Raw genomic sequence first — 19201 nt, 5'->3', positions numbered from 1 at the left:
AGCAACTTAACAAACCAAGTGTCTACTTAAATGTGATGCAAAATTGGAAAGTTGAAATGTCTAAAACAACCATTTTCTTTTGGAGAAATCATGGCTTCCTAATAGTCTCATAATCGTCTCTATCACTTACACTTTGATGTCGAGTGGATGGATTGTTGAGAAATATTTTAAACTCATGGACTTTGGAACTTGGATTTTTTTTTTTTAATTGAGGTAGAGTTGATTTATGCTGTTGTGTTGGTTTCCAGTGTACAGCAAAGTGATATAGATACATACGTATATGTCTCTGGGCTTCCCAGGTGGCTCACTGGTAAAGAGTCTGCCTGCCAAGCAGGAGACCCAGAAGATGCAGGTTTGATCCCTGGGTTGATCCCCTGGAGAAAGAAATGGCAGCCCACTCCAGTATTCTTGCCTGGGAAACCCCATGGACAGAGGCAACTAGTGGGCTACAGTTCATGGGTCGCAAAAGGTTAGACACAACTTAGCAACTAAACAGCAGCAACAGCAAATTGTATATGTATCTGATTGTTTTCCATTGTATATTTTTACAAAATAATGAGTGTAGTTTTCTGTGCTATACAGCAAGACCTAATTAAATTGTTTTTGTAGTATTCTAATTTAAACAAGACCTACCATAGAGTTGTGATCAAATACCTAGCTTTTGGCCTCAGTTGTCTCAAATGTAAAATGTTACTGAATGAGCTGACTGTCTGAAGAAGGAGGCTGGACAAGAGATTCCCTTCAGATCACTTCTCAAAACCCTGTGAAAGTGACCCTCTGGTCTGCCTTCTTCTGTGGTGAAGCAAGTCTCGTTTCTAGTATGGCTCATTTGCTCAGTCAGAGTCCAGCTGGGGTAAGTAAACCAGGAGACTCTTGACATCTTATAACTGTAGCAGGACACTTTTTAAATATCTTTATTTCTCTTTAATAGGATACAAAGCCATGATCCAGCCCACAGTTACAAAGGTATAAAAATGCTAATGTAATCTTTATAAGCCTGTTATTGCTTCTTTGGGAGTAATACAAGTAATACAAACCTATAGTGATACAGCAAAATCCAAGGCATTTTGACAGAAGTTCATTTTCCTTGGTTGCCACCAACAATAATGGCTGTAAACAGCATATGGCAAACAGCTGCGTCTTATGTTTGCAGGGTCTGGCCTATCTTTCGTCTCTATTTTTTATTCCAAAAACGAGTTTATCAGCTTTCCCAGAGAAGTTACCTTTTAATTGTGGTTAAACATAAGTAGCACAGAATTCAACTACCCGTTTTTTTTAATTTGACTTAATTTATAGAAAGATGATATATTTTTACACTTTTGCTTCCAAATCTGAGAATTGAAAATGTGTGAAGTGCCTGGCTTTCTTTACTTTTTAAAAAGTGCTTGGTTGCCAAAGGGGCTTAGAAATTTCATCTTGAATTGAATATACCCTCCCATCTGTACTGTTTTCTCATCTTTGAATATCAGAGTATGGAAAACTCTCCCTAGCTTACAAAGTTATTATGATACTCAGTGGAATAATAAAGTTAACCAAAAGTAGCTAAATTTATCGAACCTTGTTGTTTAATTAAAATTAGCTAAATTTATTGAAACTTGTTGGATAATAAAGAATTTGACTGGTATTTGTCCCCGGTTATACTTTGGCCACCTCATGCGAAGAGCTGACTCATTTGAAAAGACCCGGATGCTGGGAAAGATTGGGGGAGGAGAAGGGGACAACAGAGGATGAGATGGTTGGATGGGATCACCGACTCAATGGACATGGGTTTGGGTGGACTCCAGGAGTTGGTAACAGACACGGAGGCCTGTCATGCTGTGGTTCGTGAGGTCACAAAGAGTCGGACACGACTGAGCAACTGAACTGAGCTGTCCCCGGTTTCTGGGAGGGAGACTCTAAATCCTTGGACATTTTCAAGTGATAAGAATGTGTTTGTTATTCGTGGTAGAACCCCTGGGATCAAACATGAGTGACTCATGAGGACCCTCTAGTAAGTTTCATGGTCTATCCATCCTGGGGGCTGGACATGAGGGAAAGATCAACCTTGAGATTATGAGCCAGGTGAGGTCAGGCCAACCTCCCAACCTCAGAGAAGTAAAGGGGAGATTCAATTGAATCATATGGTCAGTGATTCAATCAATTGTGTCTGTAGAATTGCAACAGAGCAAGGGCCTGTGTGTCAGAAGTCAGAAAGTCAAACTCTGACAACAGGGGTTTGTAGCAAAGTCAGGGTACCAAGAAAATAGAAGAATCAACTTGTGCTCATAAGACCTGAACCCCCCAGTGATTTTCAAGCAAAGGTTTTTAAAGACAGTGTTCAAGGGGGAGGATTGTAGGATGGATGATCAGTTTATGGGCCTTCTACCCATTGGTTGGTGGTAAGGTAACAAGGTGATATTTCAGGAACCTCTAACTTCTGGTCCTAAACAGTCTGGGGTCTCTTTGCTTATGGTCCTCATGTCGCCACCATCCTCCACCTGGGTGTGCGTGGGAGTAGGGAATTAGTTTTTACTGAACAACTCAGAGATATGCAATAGATTGCTATTTATATCTCTTAGGAGGAACTAGGAGTCATGTCTGCTTTCCTGGTGGCTCAAATGATAAAGAATCTGGCTGCAATGCAGGAGACCTGGGTTTGATTCCTGGGTCAGGAAGATCCCCTGGAGAAGGGAATTGCAACCCACTTGAGTATTCTTGCCTGAAAAATTCCATGGACAGATGAACCTGGTGGGATGCAGTCCATGGGGTCGAAAAGAGTCAGAAACGACTGAGCAACTAACACTTTGACTTTCAGGAGTTCTGTGGTTCCATTTCCTAATCTCTAACTGCTTGAGTCTGCTCTTTGGAACTTGGGGAAAGCCCAGGAGACTGAAGCCTTTTATTCCAGGGACAAGAAATGGGGAACACAGAGGGACTTTTGTACCCGGGGAGGCCCCTCAAGGTCTTGCCTGGTTTCCAGATAAAACCCAATAAAATTTTGAACACTGAAACTCCCAGGTTTTCCTGATGGGTGAACAAATCAGAATACATAGTAAACTACAACAGAGAGATTGTTGTTCTAATTCAAAAGGATAAAAAGACATATTGAAAAGTTGGAAAGAAGCTGTATTTTTTTTTTCTAGCAGTGAAGAAGTCATTCTTGTCTGTTTCCAAGACCATTTTTTACTGAGCTGAAACCCACTCATTCTTAGCGTTGGCAATTCAAACCATGTCCATCAGACAGCTTTAATGCCAACAAAACTTTTTGATCTTAAAACTGACTTTGATGTGAGAACAAGACTCTGTGATATATAAATTATATGCAAATTACAAAGAGAACATGCAAGTTGAAAAATTTCAAAACTAAAAGTTCACACACAGCTGAAACTTTCTCTAAATTAAGAATGAAATCACCATTTCTTTTCCCATTCGAGAAAATTAATATCCAAAGATTTGACCAGGTTATTCCTCAGATGAGCAGGTCTTACATTTTAGGTCCTTGAGGAAAAGTATTTTGTACAGTAATAAAGAATATAATGGAAAATTATTGTACTTGAGCCTGTTGGCCTTTGCTTTGCATGCCAGGAATTCTGACAGCCCTGAGTGGCAATCAAAGGACCCAACAGACAGATATTGGAAGATTTTATAATATTAAATTTTTCTCAAAGTGACAGAGAGACAGATTTCACATAGGAGGAGCATCATGGGAAATAACCAAGATACCAAAGAAGGAAGATTAACTCCTCAGATTTCATAGGATTTAAAGGACAAATCATTGAAGCTGAAGAAATAAGCAATAGTACAGTAAACAAAAATGAACTGGGGAGACACAACAAAGTCCTTCTTTACAGCGCAGAGAACTACATTCAATAACCTATGATAAACCATAACAGAAAAAAAAACTCAAGAAAGAACACATATGTATAATTGAATCACTCTTCTGTACAGCAGAAACTAACTCAACATTTATATGTCAATACAAAATAATAAAAGAATTAGGTGAAAGGAATAACAATATCAAAAATAAACTGGGCAGAGAGAGAAACAGCTTAAAATGTATTCAAACTTATCAAATAACTGAACTGGGGACAAAAGTCACTGCCAAGTTCAAACTGTTTGGAGCAGCTGAATTGGCAAACAAATAATGCAATGGGCATAGCAACAAGCTCAGTTTATTTTACATGGACCTTTTCATGACGTCCCTGTAAGTACATCTTTGTCAACCAGCAGTAATCTAGGGCATGAACCAGAGTTTGTTTACTCTGACTAACTAATTTAGAACTAGTGGAAAGTACCTTTGTTGTTGTTGTTGTTTAAGTGCTGAGTCGTGTCAATCTCTTTGCGACCCCACTGCTTATAGCCCTCCGGGCTCCTCTGTCCGTGGGATTTCCCAGGCAAGAATACTGGAATGGATTTCCAGGTGATCTTCCCAACCTAGGGATTGAACCCTTATCTCCTGCATTGGCAGGCAGATTCTTTACCACTGAGCAACGAGGAGAGCCTAGTGGAAGGTACCTAGTTTAAGTTTAAATGACATAATGACGTTTAAAAAAATTAAATTGTATGACCTGCATCAGGCTGTCTTTGCCATCATGCTTTTTTTTATTTTTTAAGATGAGAAGGAGCAAACTTCAGTGAATAGCTTAAAGGAAATTCTGCATCAGAAATATTAGAGGATTACAATAAATAATTTATCTTTTTGTTCTACCAGTTTCATCATTCTGTAATGTAGGCAGAGCATCTTATTTGTCTGAAAATAGATTCTTTAATGTAAGTAAATCACTTATCCTTTTAAGTAATTTTAAACATTCCTACTTTAAATTTTAATTTGATGATTCATTTGCTTTGTAAGCATGATATTAATAATGAATGAACACTTGCTAAGTTTCTCTTATTAAACATTGTTTTACCTTGTCCCTGAGCATCTCTAAGAGTTTCCCTGTTCCCTAGTGGATGGAGCCCAACACTTTCCATAATGTAGCCTCACTCAAAGAATTTAAAATGCTATTAGTTCTCTTTTATTGCAAGACTTTTATTTACTGTTCTCTGCCAACATGCATTCAATTTTGATTCCAAGCTTTTGCATACCCTGTTTCTTGCTGGAATTGATTTTGTTTTCCCTCCTACTTTAAAACTACCTAAACTTTAACCCCTCAAGTCCCTCAACACCTTCTTGGTGAATTCCTCCCTGGCTATAATCCATGCAGACTGAGAAATTAGGTAACCTCCCTGATGGCTGAGATGGTTAAGAATCTGTCTGCAGTGTGGGAGACCTGGGTTTGATCCCTGGGTCAGGCAGATCCCCTGGAGAAGGGAATGCAACCCACTCCAGTATTCTTGCCTGGAGAATCCCATGGACAGAGGAGCTTGGCGGGCTATAGTCCATGAGATCACAAAGAGTTGGACACAACTGAGTGACTAACACACACACACACAAGCCAGATTATCCTCCAGTTGGTTGTCTTATGTTTTCCATCCATTTAAGGCAGACCTCATGTCAGAAACTTTTCTGGTTTCTTTCCTGTACATTAATAAATACAGCACTGGAAGCATCATATTGCAAAAGATTGGCAATTTAATGAGTGCTTCCTTTATATGAGGAAATATATCATGTAATCAATGCAGAGTTTTCCTAATATGATGGAAAGACTGGAAGCAACTCTACTTGAGAATGGCAGGTGAACAGGGCAGGACGTTCCCAGGAAGACCTGGCTGAAATGTCCCAGGTCAGTAGAGAGATGTACACGTGCCTGAACACACAATTCTACCCAGTATCCAAACAATAGAAGAATAAAAATTTATGTCCCCAAGTTCCAATGACATGATTTACAGAGGCCACCTGAAACTTGGCACACGCCTGTCTGGAAGAGTGACACCAAGGCTCCAGCAGAACAATAAAGCGCCTGCCTCTCTTAAGCAAGATTAAATCGAAAGCCCCAGAGAGGGAAATACAGGATTTCCCCTGGCTGTCAGGAGGGTGAGTCAGCGTCGCCTGCCCTAAACAATGGATGGAGACAGAGTTACTTGGAGACCTTTCATCTTTATCCTTTTTTAGCAAAGCCTGTGCCCTATTTTCATAGGTAGGATGCCTGACGCCTTGCCCACTGCCCCTCTTCACTATCTTTTATTAAACAGGAAATCAGGAAGCATTCTTTTCAGGATTGGGGAGGGGTCTGCTGTCAAACAAAATGAAGGCAAAGAGGCAAAACATTTTAACTCAGTTTGAGTGACATCCTGGATCACTGAGATTTCTGATAGGCTATTTTAGACAAGATTACCAAAAAGTAAAGGTATGACTCTAAAACCTAGAAACCCACCTCCTGATAAGAAATACGTGTGGCCAATTTTCAGCCAGGATTGTTCTATTTTAAACCTAGCACATGAAAGAAAAGAATGTTGTTGCTTAAACTCATACTTTTATTGATGCAATGCCATTACCCATTAGGACCCCATAATCACATACACCCACACCTCAGAGCAGAGTAAAACCACATTCCATGCTGTAACCTGTCACCTTCATTTCTAAGGGAAGGTCGAAAGTCTTGAGCATATTTCATTCTGGGACACACTAGACAGTCCTAGTACCCAAGAGGACCTTCCACGGTCGTCAGTCAGGAACTGCATTTGGCTGCTAGCAAGAAAAGTTCCAAACTCACTGGCTTAAACAACGCAGGGGTTACTTATTTTTTTTCCATTGAAAGTAGACAGTCCAGAGTTCGTATGGGGGCTTCTCAACTCCAGCCAGGAGTCAGTCTCCTCTGACCGTTATGCTTCTCCATCCTTAGGGTATGACCTTGTCCTCAGATTCTCAAAACCTCCTCAAGAGCCATCGTGTAGGGCAAGAGGGAAGGAAACCAGTATACTAACTGTGCTAGTCCCCTTTAAAGAGTTTTCTGGGGAGTCCCACTCAGTTCAGGGCTCAATCACTTTGGCCACGTTTTGCTGTTGGCAAAGCTTGGAGTGTGTATTTTATCCAGGCTCTGTTAGAAAGGAAAAGATGGAGAAGGGATATTGTACAGGTAACAGTCTCCACTACAGCAGAGAAGCCAATGGCCGTGGCTATTCCTGGTCAGAAGCCTGCTAAGCAAACGGCCTCAAGAGACCCTCTGTCTCCCCATTAATTCATGCTTAGCTCACAAGCAGAGTGAAAATATGAGTAACTGCCATGAATTAGACATGACATGCATTACTTTCTGTGTCCTAATCTTAACTTCTGTGACACGTCTTCATTTCTACAACACTTCTAACAACCCTCAAAACAACAAAATCCTTTTAGTATCAAATGGAGATAAAAACACCAGCATCACAGAGTGTTTCTATGCTGTCTTACGTTCATTGCTTAGATTTTAGCACTGCTGTTTATAATCTGCTTGGCCTAGCTCCGAGGAGCTCTTTCAGATAAAGTTCTGCACTGAGACTTATTAGGACTCTTTAAGAACTCAACCTAGGGACAGTTCTATTTCTCTGGAGTTTGGATTTTTTTTTTTTTTTTTTTTTGGCCTTATCCAAAAGCAGGATCCAGATTTCTTGTGGTTTTGCCCAATTAGAGGATCATTACTTCACCTTCAGAAACAGTGTCCAGTGTTTCACACCAGCCAAGGGACACCTCCAACATCACGAAAGTAACACTTCCCTAGAGGAACTTGCTTGCCCTGTTCACCTGTCAAGTCGGCATTTTATATTCTCCATTTATGCCACTGGGTGTAAACGTTCTAGGCAATTTTAGAAAGCATCCTCATTGCTATGTGAAACAGGCCTTAGGAACCATCTCTTTCTGCCTCCTCCTGATACAGAAGAGTCACGATTATAAACGTGGGACCGAGAATTAGATTCAACTTAAGGCATCTCAATTTGCCCACTAATGTATATACAGTTAACCTCCTTATTCATGGATTCTGTATTGTCAGTTCATGAACTCACTAAAATTGATCTGTAACCCCAAATCAATATGCAAGGCACTTTCACAGGCATTTGCAGACTGCAAGGGCCAAAAAAAAAAAAAAAAAATTTGCATAGCTAGCTCAACACACTTGTCCATCTGAGGTTGAACAAGAAGATACTGTGCCTTTTTGTTGCAATGCTCAGGCTATAAACAAGCATCTTTTGGGGGGCACTCCTTGATGACACATGTTTGTGCTTTTTATTGGTGATTTTTCTATTTTAAAATAGCTACCATATGTAGTGCTAAGTGCTGTCCAGTGTGATCTCCATTAGAGAGAAAACATACACTAAATAACCTTTCTTTGCACATGAGCTAGAATGTTGTTGGCTATGAGTTCAATGTTAATTAATCTACAATGCATGTTAAATGCTGTTAAGCAGATATGCACCATAAAGTCAGATATACGTTGATTGACTGATTGATAAAAATGTGGCCTGAGGCTCTCAGGAACCTAACAGGATATTTCCTCTAGAAGCAGTGATTCAGTATTCTCTCACTGGGTGTCCACGGGGACTTCGTATACCATAACGGCAGAGAATAATGAGAATCAATTGTATTCTGTTCCAATTAACCCCTAGAGTAGATCTTTCTTTGCACAATCGAACCAGAGTATTTAGGTGTTTATTATCCTTGATTTTATGTCTCTGTGGTTTAACTGCCTCTATTGTTGAACCTGAAAAGTTACTCTTTGCTTTAGGGAGATGAGAGGGGGAAAAAAGTTTTCAAATCTCTTTTTTATGAATCAGAAAAAAAAAAAAAAAAATGAGAGTATGTAATTTTGTGCTCTACAATTCAGTCTTGGAATCTGTATTTAATTGCTTTAATTTTCCAGCTATTATCTACGTGGAGCTAATTTTCAGAGACAAACCAACTCATTTCCTAAAAGTAGGCATAGATGCACCGCAGCGGTCAAGAACAGCCAGTGGTTCTAGCTGATGATATCTCTTGAAGCAGTAAAGTGTTGTGAAAGTGTTTGTCGCTCAGTCATGTCCTGCTCTTTGTGATCTAATGGACTGTAGCCTGCCAGGCTCCACAGTCCATGGAATTCCCCAGGCAAGAATACTGAAATGGATAGCAATTCCCTTCTACAGGGATCTTCCTGACCTAGGGATCAAACCCAGATCTCCTGCACTGCATGAGCATTCTTTACCATCTGAGCCACAAGGGAAGACCATTCGTCTCCCACCATGATAAATTTCATGGTGTCTGCTTCAATAAATTTTCTCTTCTCTCTCCTTCTCCCTGCCCCACCCTACACACACACACCACTCACAGAAATACACAAGGTTTTGGATGCTTAAGACAATTTCAATTTGATATCATTCATTCCTTTAATGACCATGTATCTAGCATCTGTGTTGGACTATGGAAATCATTGTGGGAGATGAATGAATGGCTGAGATCCCGATGAGGTTCTCAGGGAACTCCAGAGCTAGTGAAGCAGTAACTAAGAGAAATTGGGGAATACTGAAAGAAAAATAAGGAGGGAAGGCAGTGGTGTGTGCTTATTCCCGACCCCCTTGACATTACTGTGACTTGGCTAGATGAAGCTGGATGCCTGGAAGCAGAAATGTGTGCAAAGTGACAGTAGAGAGGCTGGGTATGTTTGCATCTGCGTTTGTGTGTGTGTGTGTGTGTGTGTGTGTGTTTGTCCTCAGCTTCCCATTTCTGTGGCTGCTACAGTATTATCCCTTGGACTGCAAGGAGATCCAACCAGTCCATCCTAAAGGAAATCAGTCCTGAATATTCACTGGAAGAACTGATGCTGAAGCTGAAACTCCAATACTTCGGCCACCTGATGCAAAGAACTGACTCATTTGAAAAGACCCTGATGCTGGGAAAGATTGAAGGCAGGAGGAAAAGGGGATGACAGAAGATGAGATGGTTGGATGGCATCACTGACTCAATGGACATAAGTTTGAGTAAGCTCCAGAAGTTGGTGAGGAACAGCAAGGCCTGGCGTGCTGCAGTCCATAGGGTCACAAAGAGTCGGACACGACTGAACGACTGAACTGAACTGAACAATATTATTTAAGCAAGGAGATCTTTTTAAAAAAATATGAAGCAAGACCCATGTGTAGGTCCACAGCTGCCCCTTTCTTCCTCTTTAATTTGGAGTTCTTTCATGAGACATCATGGACACTTTTTAAATGTCACAACTTTCAACTATGTTTTTCAAGATGAGCAAAACTCTGTAATTTACTTAAAGTCACTAGCCATGCATCTTGTCCTCTTCTGCAGTGTCAGGAAATCCAGCGATGACTCGGACTTTATGGGAAGTACCAGAATTTTAAGCCTCAATGAGAATCTAACATTTATCATATTCCTTCTTCCTGGCTTTGCATAATGTGATTAACTTACGCTTGCATAAGATAAACTAAAGACTGGTTGACATATCCAAAACCTCTGCCTTGGGATGTCGCTGGAAGAGCCATGCTTCTTCTGGGATCTTTTAGTATTTTCCTCATTGTATGTAAAACTCTGTTGAGTGAAAATAAGCCCTTAGACCTTGTCCCCTTGAAAAATCATATAATAACATCTGAATTTAGTCCAAATTCTCCTGCTCCATTCTAAGAAGTAAGATGTGCACACAAGAAAGAAGAAAGAGAGAGAAGAGAGAAATGGAGAAAGAGAGCCTCCCAAAGAGGGACAGAGAAAAGAAAAAAAAGCTTTGCAGCAGCTGTACAATGATCACAATAATACCTTCTATTTACACGCAACCTACTTTCAGGAGTTATTTGAGATGGCCTACAAAATTAAATATTAAATAATTAAAATAATGAGCAACTTTTTTAAAAGAAGAAACAATAATGAAGGGGAAGTAGTTATGAAGCCAAAGAACACTGAGCAAAGGTAATTATAAAAACTGAACGTCACAGTTTAACTCTGAGCTTCCTGCAACTAAAGCAAAAGTTGAAAATCCGTAAGAACAAATCCTTCACCATCCTCTTAATGGAGAAAAAACCATTGCACTAGGAGATCCTACTTCCTCTTGAAGTTTGGTGTCCTAATAAAAAGTGCGTTGTGTGAAAACACACACACAAGACAGCTACAGACCCCCAGACGTAGAGAACAGATTTGTGGTTGCCAAGGGAGAGGAGGGAAAGGAGAGAGAAGGATTGGGAGTTTGGGTTTAGCAGATGCAAGCTATTAGAGAATGGAAAAACAACAAGGTTCTAATGTATAGCACAAAGAACTATATCCAGTCTCCTGGGATAAACAATAATGGAAAAGAATGTGTTAAAATGAACATATATATGTATATAACCGAGTCACTTTACTGTACAGCAGAAACTGGCACAACATTATAAATCAACTGTGCTGCTGTTGCTGCTCTTTAATTATTAAGTTGTGTCCAGCTCTTTGTGACCCCATGGACTGTATCCCACAGGCTCTTCTGTGCATAGGATTCATTCTCCAGGCAAGAATACAAGAGTGGATTGCCATTTCCTTCTCCAGGGAATCTTCCTGCCCCTGGGATTGAACCCACATCTCCTGTACTGCAAGTGGATTCTTTACCATCTGAGCCAGGGAAGCAAATCAACCACACTTCAATTTAAAAAAAAAAAAAAGAGAGAGTTTTTAAAAAGTGAATCATGTGAATCATTACAGGAGCCAGATTTAAATCCACGTGTGTCCCCGTACTACCTTCGGCTATATGAACAAGGCACAATCACCTTCCCTTCAAGCATTATTTTATTAGAAGGTGGAAGGACCACAGTGGCTCTGACTCTCCAAAGGCATGGGGTGCCATGTGAGATGGCGTCTCACACACCCCACTTCTGTCTGAGGACTTAGCTCATGAGCTGGGGAAACAGCTGTGTCTGCTGCTCCACCAGCTCCTTCAGCTTCCACTGGACCTTGTTTTTCAGCTTTGAGTCCTAATTGGAGTGTGTGTGTCTGTGTGTGTCTGTGTGTGTCTGTGTCTGTGTCTGTGTCTGTGTCTGTGTCTGTGTCTGTGTCTGTGTAGCTCCATGGCAAAGGACAGTAATTTCAATCCCAGATCACTGGTGTCATCAAAGTCAGAAGAGGTGGGTTGGAGTTTATAGTCTGGATTTGTCCCCAGAGGTTCTAATCTGTCCTCACTCTCCCCTGGTTCACTTCTGGTTTTATTTCCTGTCTACGGGTCTTAGTGACCCTATGGGGTCATTTTATTCCCACTGCTAGAATCATAGACTTCTTCACATGCTTTTATAAATAAATAAAGTCTACTTCCCATAATAAACCCCTTAGTCCATATCATTCTTAGTTCTGTTTTGCTTGATCAAAATTTACCTGATACATGTCTCATGCCTGGAATTGGGGTACTGCCAAAATGGAAACCTTAAACATGTGGCATTCTCTTCTATACTATATGGTGAGCAAAATCTAGGATGTTCTTGATGACTAATAAGCCTTAAAGACTGTGAGAAAATTGCTATTGGCTACTAAAGAAAAAGTAATTTGTGTTACATAGTGGCAGAAATTTTGACAGCCCTAAGGTCTTTAATGGGCTTGCTTGGTAGCCCAGTGGTAAAAACCCACCCACCCATGCAGGAGACACAGGAGATGCGGGTTTGATCCTTGGATATGGAAGATGCCCTGGAGAAGGAAATGGCAGTTCACTCCAGTATGCTTGCCTGGAGAATCTCATGGACAAAGGAGCCTGGCAGCTTATAATCCATGGTGTTACAAAAGAATCAGACACAGCTTAGCGACCAAACAACAATGCTCTTTAATAATGTGGAAAATAGAAAAGATACCTAATGAAGTAGAGTGATTGGCTAAGGAAATTTCTAGGAAGAACTTTGAAAATGCCAATTAATATCTTTTGGTCACATATGATAAGATATCCATGGATACATAAACTAAAATAAAGTAGATACGTTTGCAAGCAGAATTTTGAAGCAATAAAAGAGTCAGGTCTTGCTGGATCTGAAAATAAAACTAGCTCTTATTTCCAGCTTCTCTAGATGGCAAAATATTCTCAAAGTAAAAAATAGCTTCAGCACAAAGAACAAATCCAGGACTGTGGCTGTAAGGCACTTTGTTAAAACTTCAAAATGATTTAAGGGTATGTCTCGTAAACTCTCTCAACTAGACCCAAAGGATTTCAACCAACAGAAGGGTGTTGTCTCACAGAATCAGACTCTCAGTCCAAGCTGGAGAATTGTGGGCATAGACTTTGTATAATGTAATAAATGCTAGTAAGATTCATAGCAAATCTATAAAATGTTTTAATATAATTACACTAGCAGAAGCTTTGTATACTTGGATTAAAGCAACAGAGACAGGGCTTCAGGAAACAGGATGAGAACGCTACTAAACTGGAAAAAGTGAGTCATGTCTTATGGCAAAGGAAGTATGTTCCAGAGTGAAGAGCTTACAGTTCTGAGAGCAGAGCTGAGATGGGCAAAAAAATCATGAACTCAGGGAGACTCTAATTAAGAAACTGTTCTATGTGCCCAGGTAGATTTCAGCATTTCTGTGGACCAATGTGTGCTGCGCACCTCCCCTTCCTGTTCTTATTAAAAGAGAATGTCTATTTCAGTCCTTCTTGTATTCCTTTACTAGCATGTCATAACAAACTATCACCCAATGGGTGGCTTAAGCCACAGAAACTTATTGCCTCATGATGCTGGAAGTCCAAGATAAAGATAACAGCAGAATGGGTCTTCCCTGAAAACTGGGGGAAGGATTTGTTGCAGGGATATCTCCTGGGCTTGTAGCTGGCTGTTCTTCTCCCCCTTCTCTTCATATTACCTTCCCTCTCTGCATGCTGTCACGTTAGCCATGTCCCACTATTTGCTACCCAACCCAGGGTCTCTTTTATCTCCTGCTCTGGCAGGCAGGTTCTTTACCACTAGCACCACCTGCGAAGCCCTCCTCCCTGTATGCCTCCCTCTCTGCATGACTGTGTCCAAATCCCACACTTCCTTTTTAATAAAGTCTTGTAAGAACAGTTAGCTCTTGACTTACTTATTTTTAAATTTTTGGCAGCTTTGCCTCACATGTAGGATCTTAACTCCCTGACCAGGGATCAAACCTGTGCCTCCTGCAATGGAAGTGTGATGTCTTAACCACTGGGCAGCCAGGGAAGCCCCTCGCCCTTTTCTTATAAGTTATATTGAGTTAAAGACTTACCCTCCTGCCGGGAGCCAGCGTGAGGAACTCCACCCGTGGCAAAGGTCATGAGGAAGGAGGCTCGGCATACGCAAAGGGGGGATCGAGCCTCAGGAGTCCCCCTGGAAATTCTCGAGCATCTACCCCCAAAACTAGAGTCTGCCTACTTTCTGCTTTGTGCTCTCACCTACACCTCCGACTTTATGGGGGGCTGTCCCCCACCATCTCTCTCTCTGAAAAAAGTTAACTTACAGCTCCAATTAATAAAGTTCCTGGGTGTGATAGTTTTCAACCTACAAACTCCTTTGGAAGTCCTCTAGCCTGCCTGAATAGGTTTTTCCAGCCACATGTGATTGTTCAGAGCCTCCCAACTGTGAGAGGCATGAGATGTTCTAAACTGTCTAAATACAGATTCCTTTGAGCAGTTAAAAGATTGATTAGAAATTGTATTGGTGAAGGGTTTTTCACTTGTTGGGCCAATGTTTGCTGCTAAGTTTCCATATCCCTTACCTGCTGTGTCCCTGGCAGTGTATTGATTAATATAATCGGTGTAAGTAGTAGCTTTAATGTTTGTAACCTTGGACCCTTGAGTTAATTCTTTTTCTTGTTATAGCCCACCACACCTTTGCCCTGTAGGAATGCAACTTTATCTAATGCTTTTGGAGGGTGTCGCCTGACTAATCACCTTTAGAGAAAAATGTTTTCTGAAGAAAGGATCTTAAAATGTTAACAGGCCTCCGGGCCAGAAGATGATGCAAATCACCTAAACTTTTGCATATTATAAGTTTGCAGGAAGAAAGCCTGGCTTACTGCATGACTCTACCCCTTCCCCCATTATCCTCTATGCATAACTTAAACTACTTTGGAAAATAAAGTGCGGGCCTTGTTCACCGAAGCTTGATCTCCCCATGTCGTTCTTTCTCTCCCCTTCTGGTTGAATTATTCAGCCTCTTTTCTCCACTGAATTTCCTCACTGAGCTATCTTTATTTAACCACTCTTTATATCCTTAATTAACATTTAATTAAGCAATTGTTTCCTGATCCTCGCCTTCACCATCCCCGCTTCGAATTCCCTGGATCCACCTGGGCTGGACCCCAGCACCCTCCCTCTTGTATGACCTCATCTTAATCAATCTTATATGAAATGGTCTTGTTTCTAAGCAAGGTCCCATCCTGAGGTACTGGGGGGTTAGAACATCACCATGAGAATTTGCAGGAAATAGGCTTCAGCCCATCACAGTTCTATCCCTGTATCACCATTGTAAAATAATGTAAAACATTCTTTATTCAAAAAATGAAAATCATGGTATCTGGTCCCATCACTTCATGGCAAATAGATAGGGAGACAATGGAAACAGTGACAGACTTTATTTTCTTGGGCTCCAAAGTCACTGCAGACTGTGACTATAGCTGTGAAATTAAAAGGTGCTTGTTCCTTCTAAGAAAAACTATGACAAACCTAGACAGCATATTAAAAAGCAGAGACATTACTTTGCCAACAAAGGTCTGCCTAGCCTAAGCTATGGTTTTTTCCAATAGTCATGTATGGATGTGAGAGTTGGACCATAAAGAAGGCTGAATGCCAAAGAATTGATGCTTTTGAACTGTGGTGTTGGAGAAGACTCTTGTGAGAGTCTCTTGGACTGCAAGGAGATCCAACCAGTCAATCCCAAAGGAAATCAGTCCTGAATATTCATTAGAAGGATTGATGCTGAAGCTGAAGCTCTAATACTTTGGCCACCTGATTCGAAGAACTGACTCATCGGAAAGACCCTGATGCTGGGAATGATTGAGGGCAGGAGAAGAAGGGGACAACAGAAAATGAGATAGTTGGATGGCATCACTGACTCAATCGACGTGAGTTTGAGCAAACTCCAGGAGACGGCGAAGGACAGAGAAGCCTGGTACGGTTCAGCCTTTGGGGTCACAAAGAATTGGACACGACTGAGTGAACAACAACAGCAACCACCACTGTACATCAAGTGTGTACATTGGCAATGGGGAAGCTAAATAACATATTTATAGGTTTACAAATTGAGAGGGAATGTTCTTGAGTTATTGCACCCAAGTAACCTCCTCTGCACCTATATGTGGTTTGGATGGACAGAGACCAGACTTCATGATGATACTGTAAGTGCATCAGATTTTCGGAATCATGAAGGAAGTGTGAGTGTAATTTGTATATGACTGACTGTGACCTAGAGCAGCCATGATAGTATCTCTCATCCCAGATGATCTTCTGGAACCTGACCTTGCCATTCCTCCATCAAAAGATGGAACAAAGGTAGGGATAAGAAGCAATTTTACTTTCACATCCAGCAAGACCTGACTTCTCTATGTCTTTCCATAATCCTGTTTAAAAACAGACATTCAACTTTATTTCAGCTACTCACTTTCTTGAATTCTCCTTCCCCTGAATCTGTGCTGATTGTAATGACTAAGCCAGGAGAATGTGGGAGAAATGACACTTGAACTCACAAGCAGCCTTGTCATTTCAGTCTGGATCTCTTAGAGCATTAGAACTCTCTCTTGGAAAACGGTTGCCATGGTGGGAAAAATTCATGGAAAGACCATGTTCCAAAGCGATAGACACAAAAATTTATAGACAACAATATTTACTGAACCATCATTTATAAATTAGCAATAGGCTACACTTTCAACAATGGACTGCTGATTTATACAGTATTCATGTCATTAAATATTGGGCAAACTTTTAATGTCATATTCACAAATTAAAAAATTCACATAGACTGTGAATAAAATAAATCAATATTTATATAACCACCAATGAAGGTAAAATACAAAAGCTATATATTGTATGCCATATGTTCTTAATTTTATGAGAAACACATCCATATTTCCATGTTCATATTTTTTAAAATATGTAGACACAAAACCAACTGGAAGAAAATAAACTAACATGTTAATAACTGTTATTTGAAGCTGGTAAGACTGGAACTGATTTATATTTTTGGTGTTCTATTTTTTGAATTTTCTATATTGTTGTTATAAACCTCTATTACTTTGATGATGATTTTTAAAAGAAAACAAATGCCATGAAAAACAATATGTCATGCTCAGAAAATTAGGGTTATTTACCCATGATTATGTGGTACATTGTGATTGAAATCAGAGGGTTTTGAGTCTTGAAGCCTAAACTTTGCCAAAGGGAACAAACTTGATTTTTCTACGTTAAGACTCATCTATTGATACGATATTCAATACATCTGCAAGGCTTTATACTTAGGAAACAAAAGGGACATCAGAAGAAATTTAATTAAGCACACATGAAGAATCAGAGCACAAACTGCCATACTCATTTTAGCCAAACTCAAACTCAGATTCAAAAAGAACTTATTTTTGCCATGTCATAGGAAAACTCATATTTGTTTGGGCCCGTCCTGTCTGAGTTCTTAAAACTGGAGACCATTAAAAGTAAATTAATCATATTTTCACACTTGATACATGTAACTCAATTTGGTTTTTCAATTTTTTATGAATTATTTTTATTCATAAGGTCAAATTCAGACCTTTGCTGTAGGAGTCACATTGAAACATATTATATATCCCTCAATGGATACAAAATCTTATCTTTATAACACTCTGCATCTCTCTGGGAGCTTAAATAAATGGAACAAAATTAGGATTATTAAATGACGCATTGGAACAGTACTCAGTTCCATGTTCACAGAATTAGATTTATCAAAAGAAGCATTGGAACAATATTTTGCATTCAGATAGCCTAGCTTTCAGTGAGGAAAGAGCTTTACAATAAAGGCTTTTGTTGAGAGATTATCTGAGCACAGTTCTATAACTGTACTCGCAGTTTACCCAGTCTTTCAACAGATATTGATATAAGGTTATTGAACACAGAAAATCTCCTAGGTGTTCAGGGAACCAGACAGATACATTTTGTGCTTTGAAATATCCACATAATAAACATACAAACAGATACAAACAACATAAACATTAGTAGTATATGGGTATAAATATTGTTAATGTATTAATTGCATATAAAATGAAATAATGGTAATTTCACAGCATGATAAATGCTATGGAAAAAATATGATTGGGCTATGGGCCAGAGAATTAGTTGGGGTGATCTTTTGATTGAATTCTGTATTCATTTCCAGGATTGCTAAACCAATTATCACAAAATGAGTCAGATAAAACAATAGAAATTTATTCTCCCCTGGGTCTGGAAGCTAGAAGTCTGAAATCAAGGTGTAGGAGGATTCACGCTGTCTCTAGACTCCAGAGTGGGAATCTTTCCCCACCGCCTGTCGCTTTTGAAAGGTTCTAGCAACGCCTGGCATTCTTGTCTCGTTTGGTGCATCACTCAGATCTCTGCCTCAGTCCTCACACAGCCTCCTACCCTGTGTGCCTCTGTCCAAATGCTCCCTTTGCTTATAAGGATGTCATCAGTGGATTAGGACCCACTCAAATCCAGTGTGTCTTCATCCTAACTTGATCATATTTGTAATGATTCTATTTTCAAATGAGGTCACATCCACAGGCACTAGGAGGTTAGAACTGTAGCATGTCTTTATAGGAGACACAATTCAATCCATAATAAATGCTAAGAGAAGGCCCTTATGGAAAGAGTACATTAGAACTAGAATCTGACTGATGGAAGAAAGTGAAAGTCACGTCTGACTCTTTGTGACCCCATGGGCTATAGTCCATGGAATTCTCCAGGCCAGAATACTGGAGTGGGCAGCCTTTTCCTTCTACAGGGGATCTTGCCAACCCAGGGATCGAACCCAGGTCTCCCGCATCGCAGGCGGATTCTTTACCAGTTGAGCCATAAGGGAAGCCTACCTAGCAATCTGGGAAGAAGAAATGGGTCTACGCAATGGGCATAAAGTCCTAGAGCTGGAGTGCTCCTCCTGACACAGAGAGAGAGAGAGAAGGAGAGAGAGAAACTAAGACCGTACATGTGAGCACAGACCCTATCAGAGTGAGCTTCATAAGCTCACATAAGAAGTTCAGGTTTTACTCTCTTCAGCGTGAAGCTGTGTGCGAGCACGCATGCTAAGTCGTTTTAGTCGTGTCTGACTCTTTGTGACCCTACAGACTGTAGCCCGCCAGGCTCCTCTGTCCATGGGATTCTTCAGGCAAGAATACTGGAGTGGGTAGCCAGCCACTCCCTTCTCCAGGGGATCGTCCCAACCCAGG

This window comes from Bubalus bubalis, chromosome 1, assembly GCF_019923935.1.
Source record: "Bubalus bubalis isolate 160015118507 breed Murrah chromosome 1, NDDB_SH_1, whole genome shotgun sequence".
Lineage (NCBI taxonomy): Eukaryota > Metazoa > Chordata > Mammalia > Artiodactyla > Bovidae > Bubalus > Bubalus bubalis.
This window is presented reverse-complemented; position numbering follows the sequence as displayed.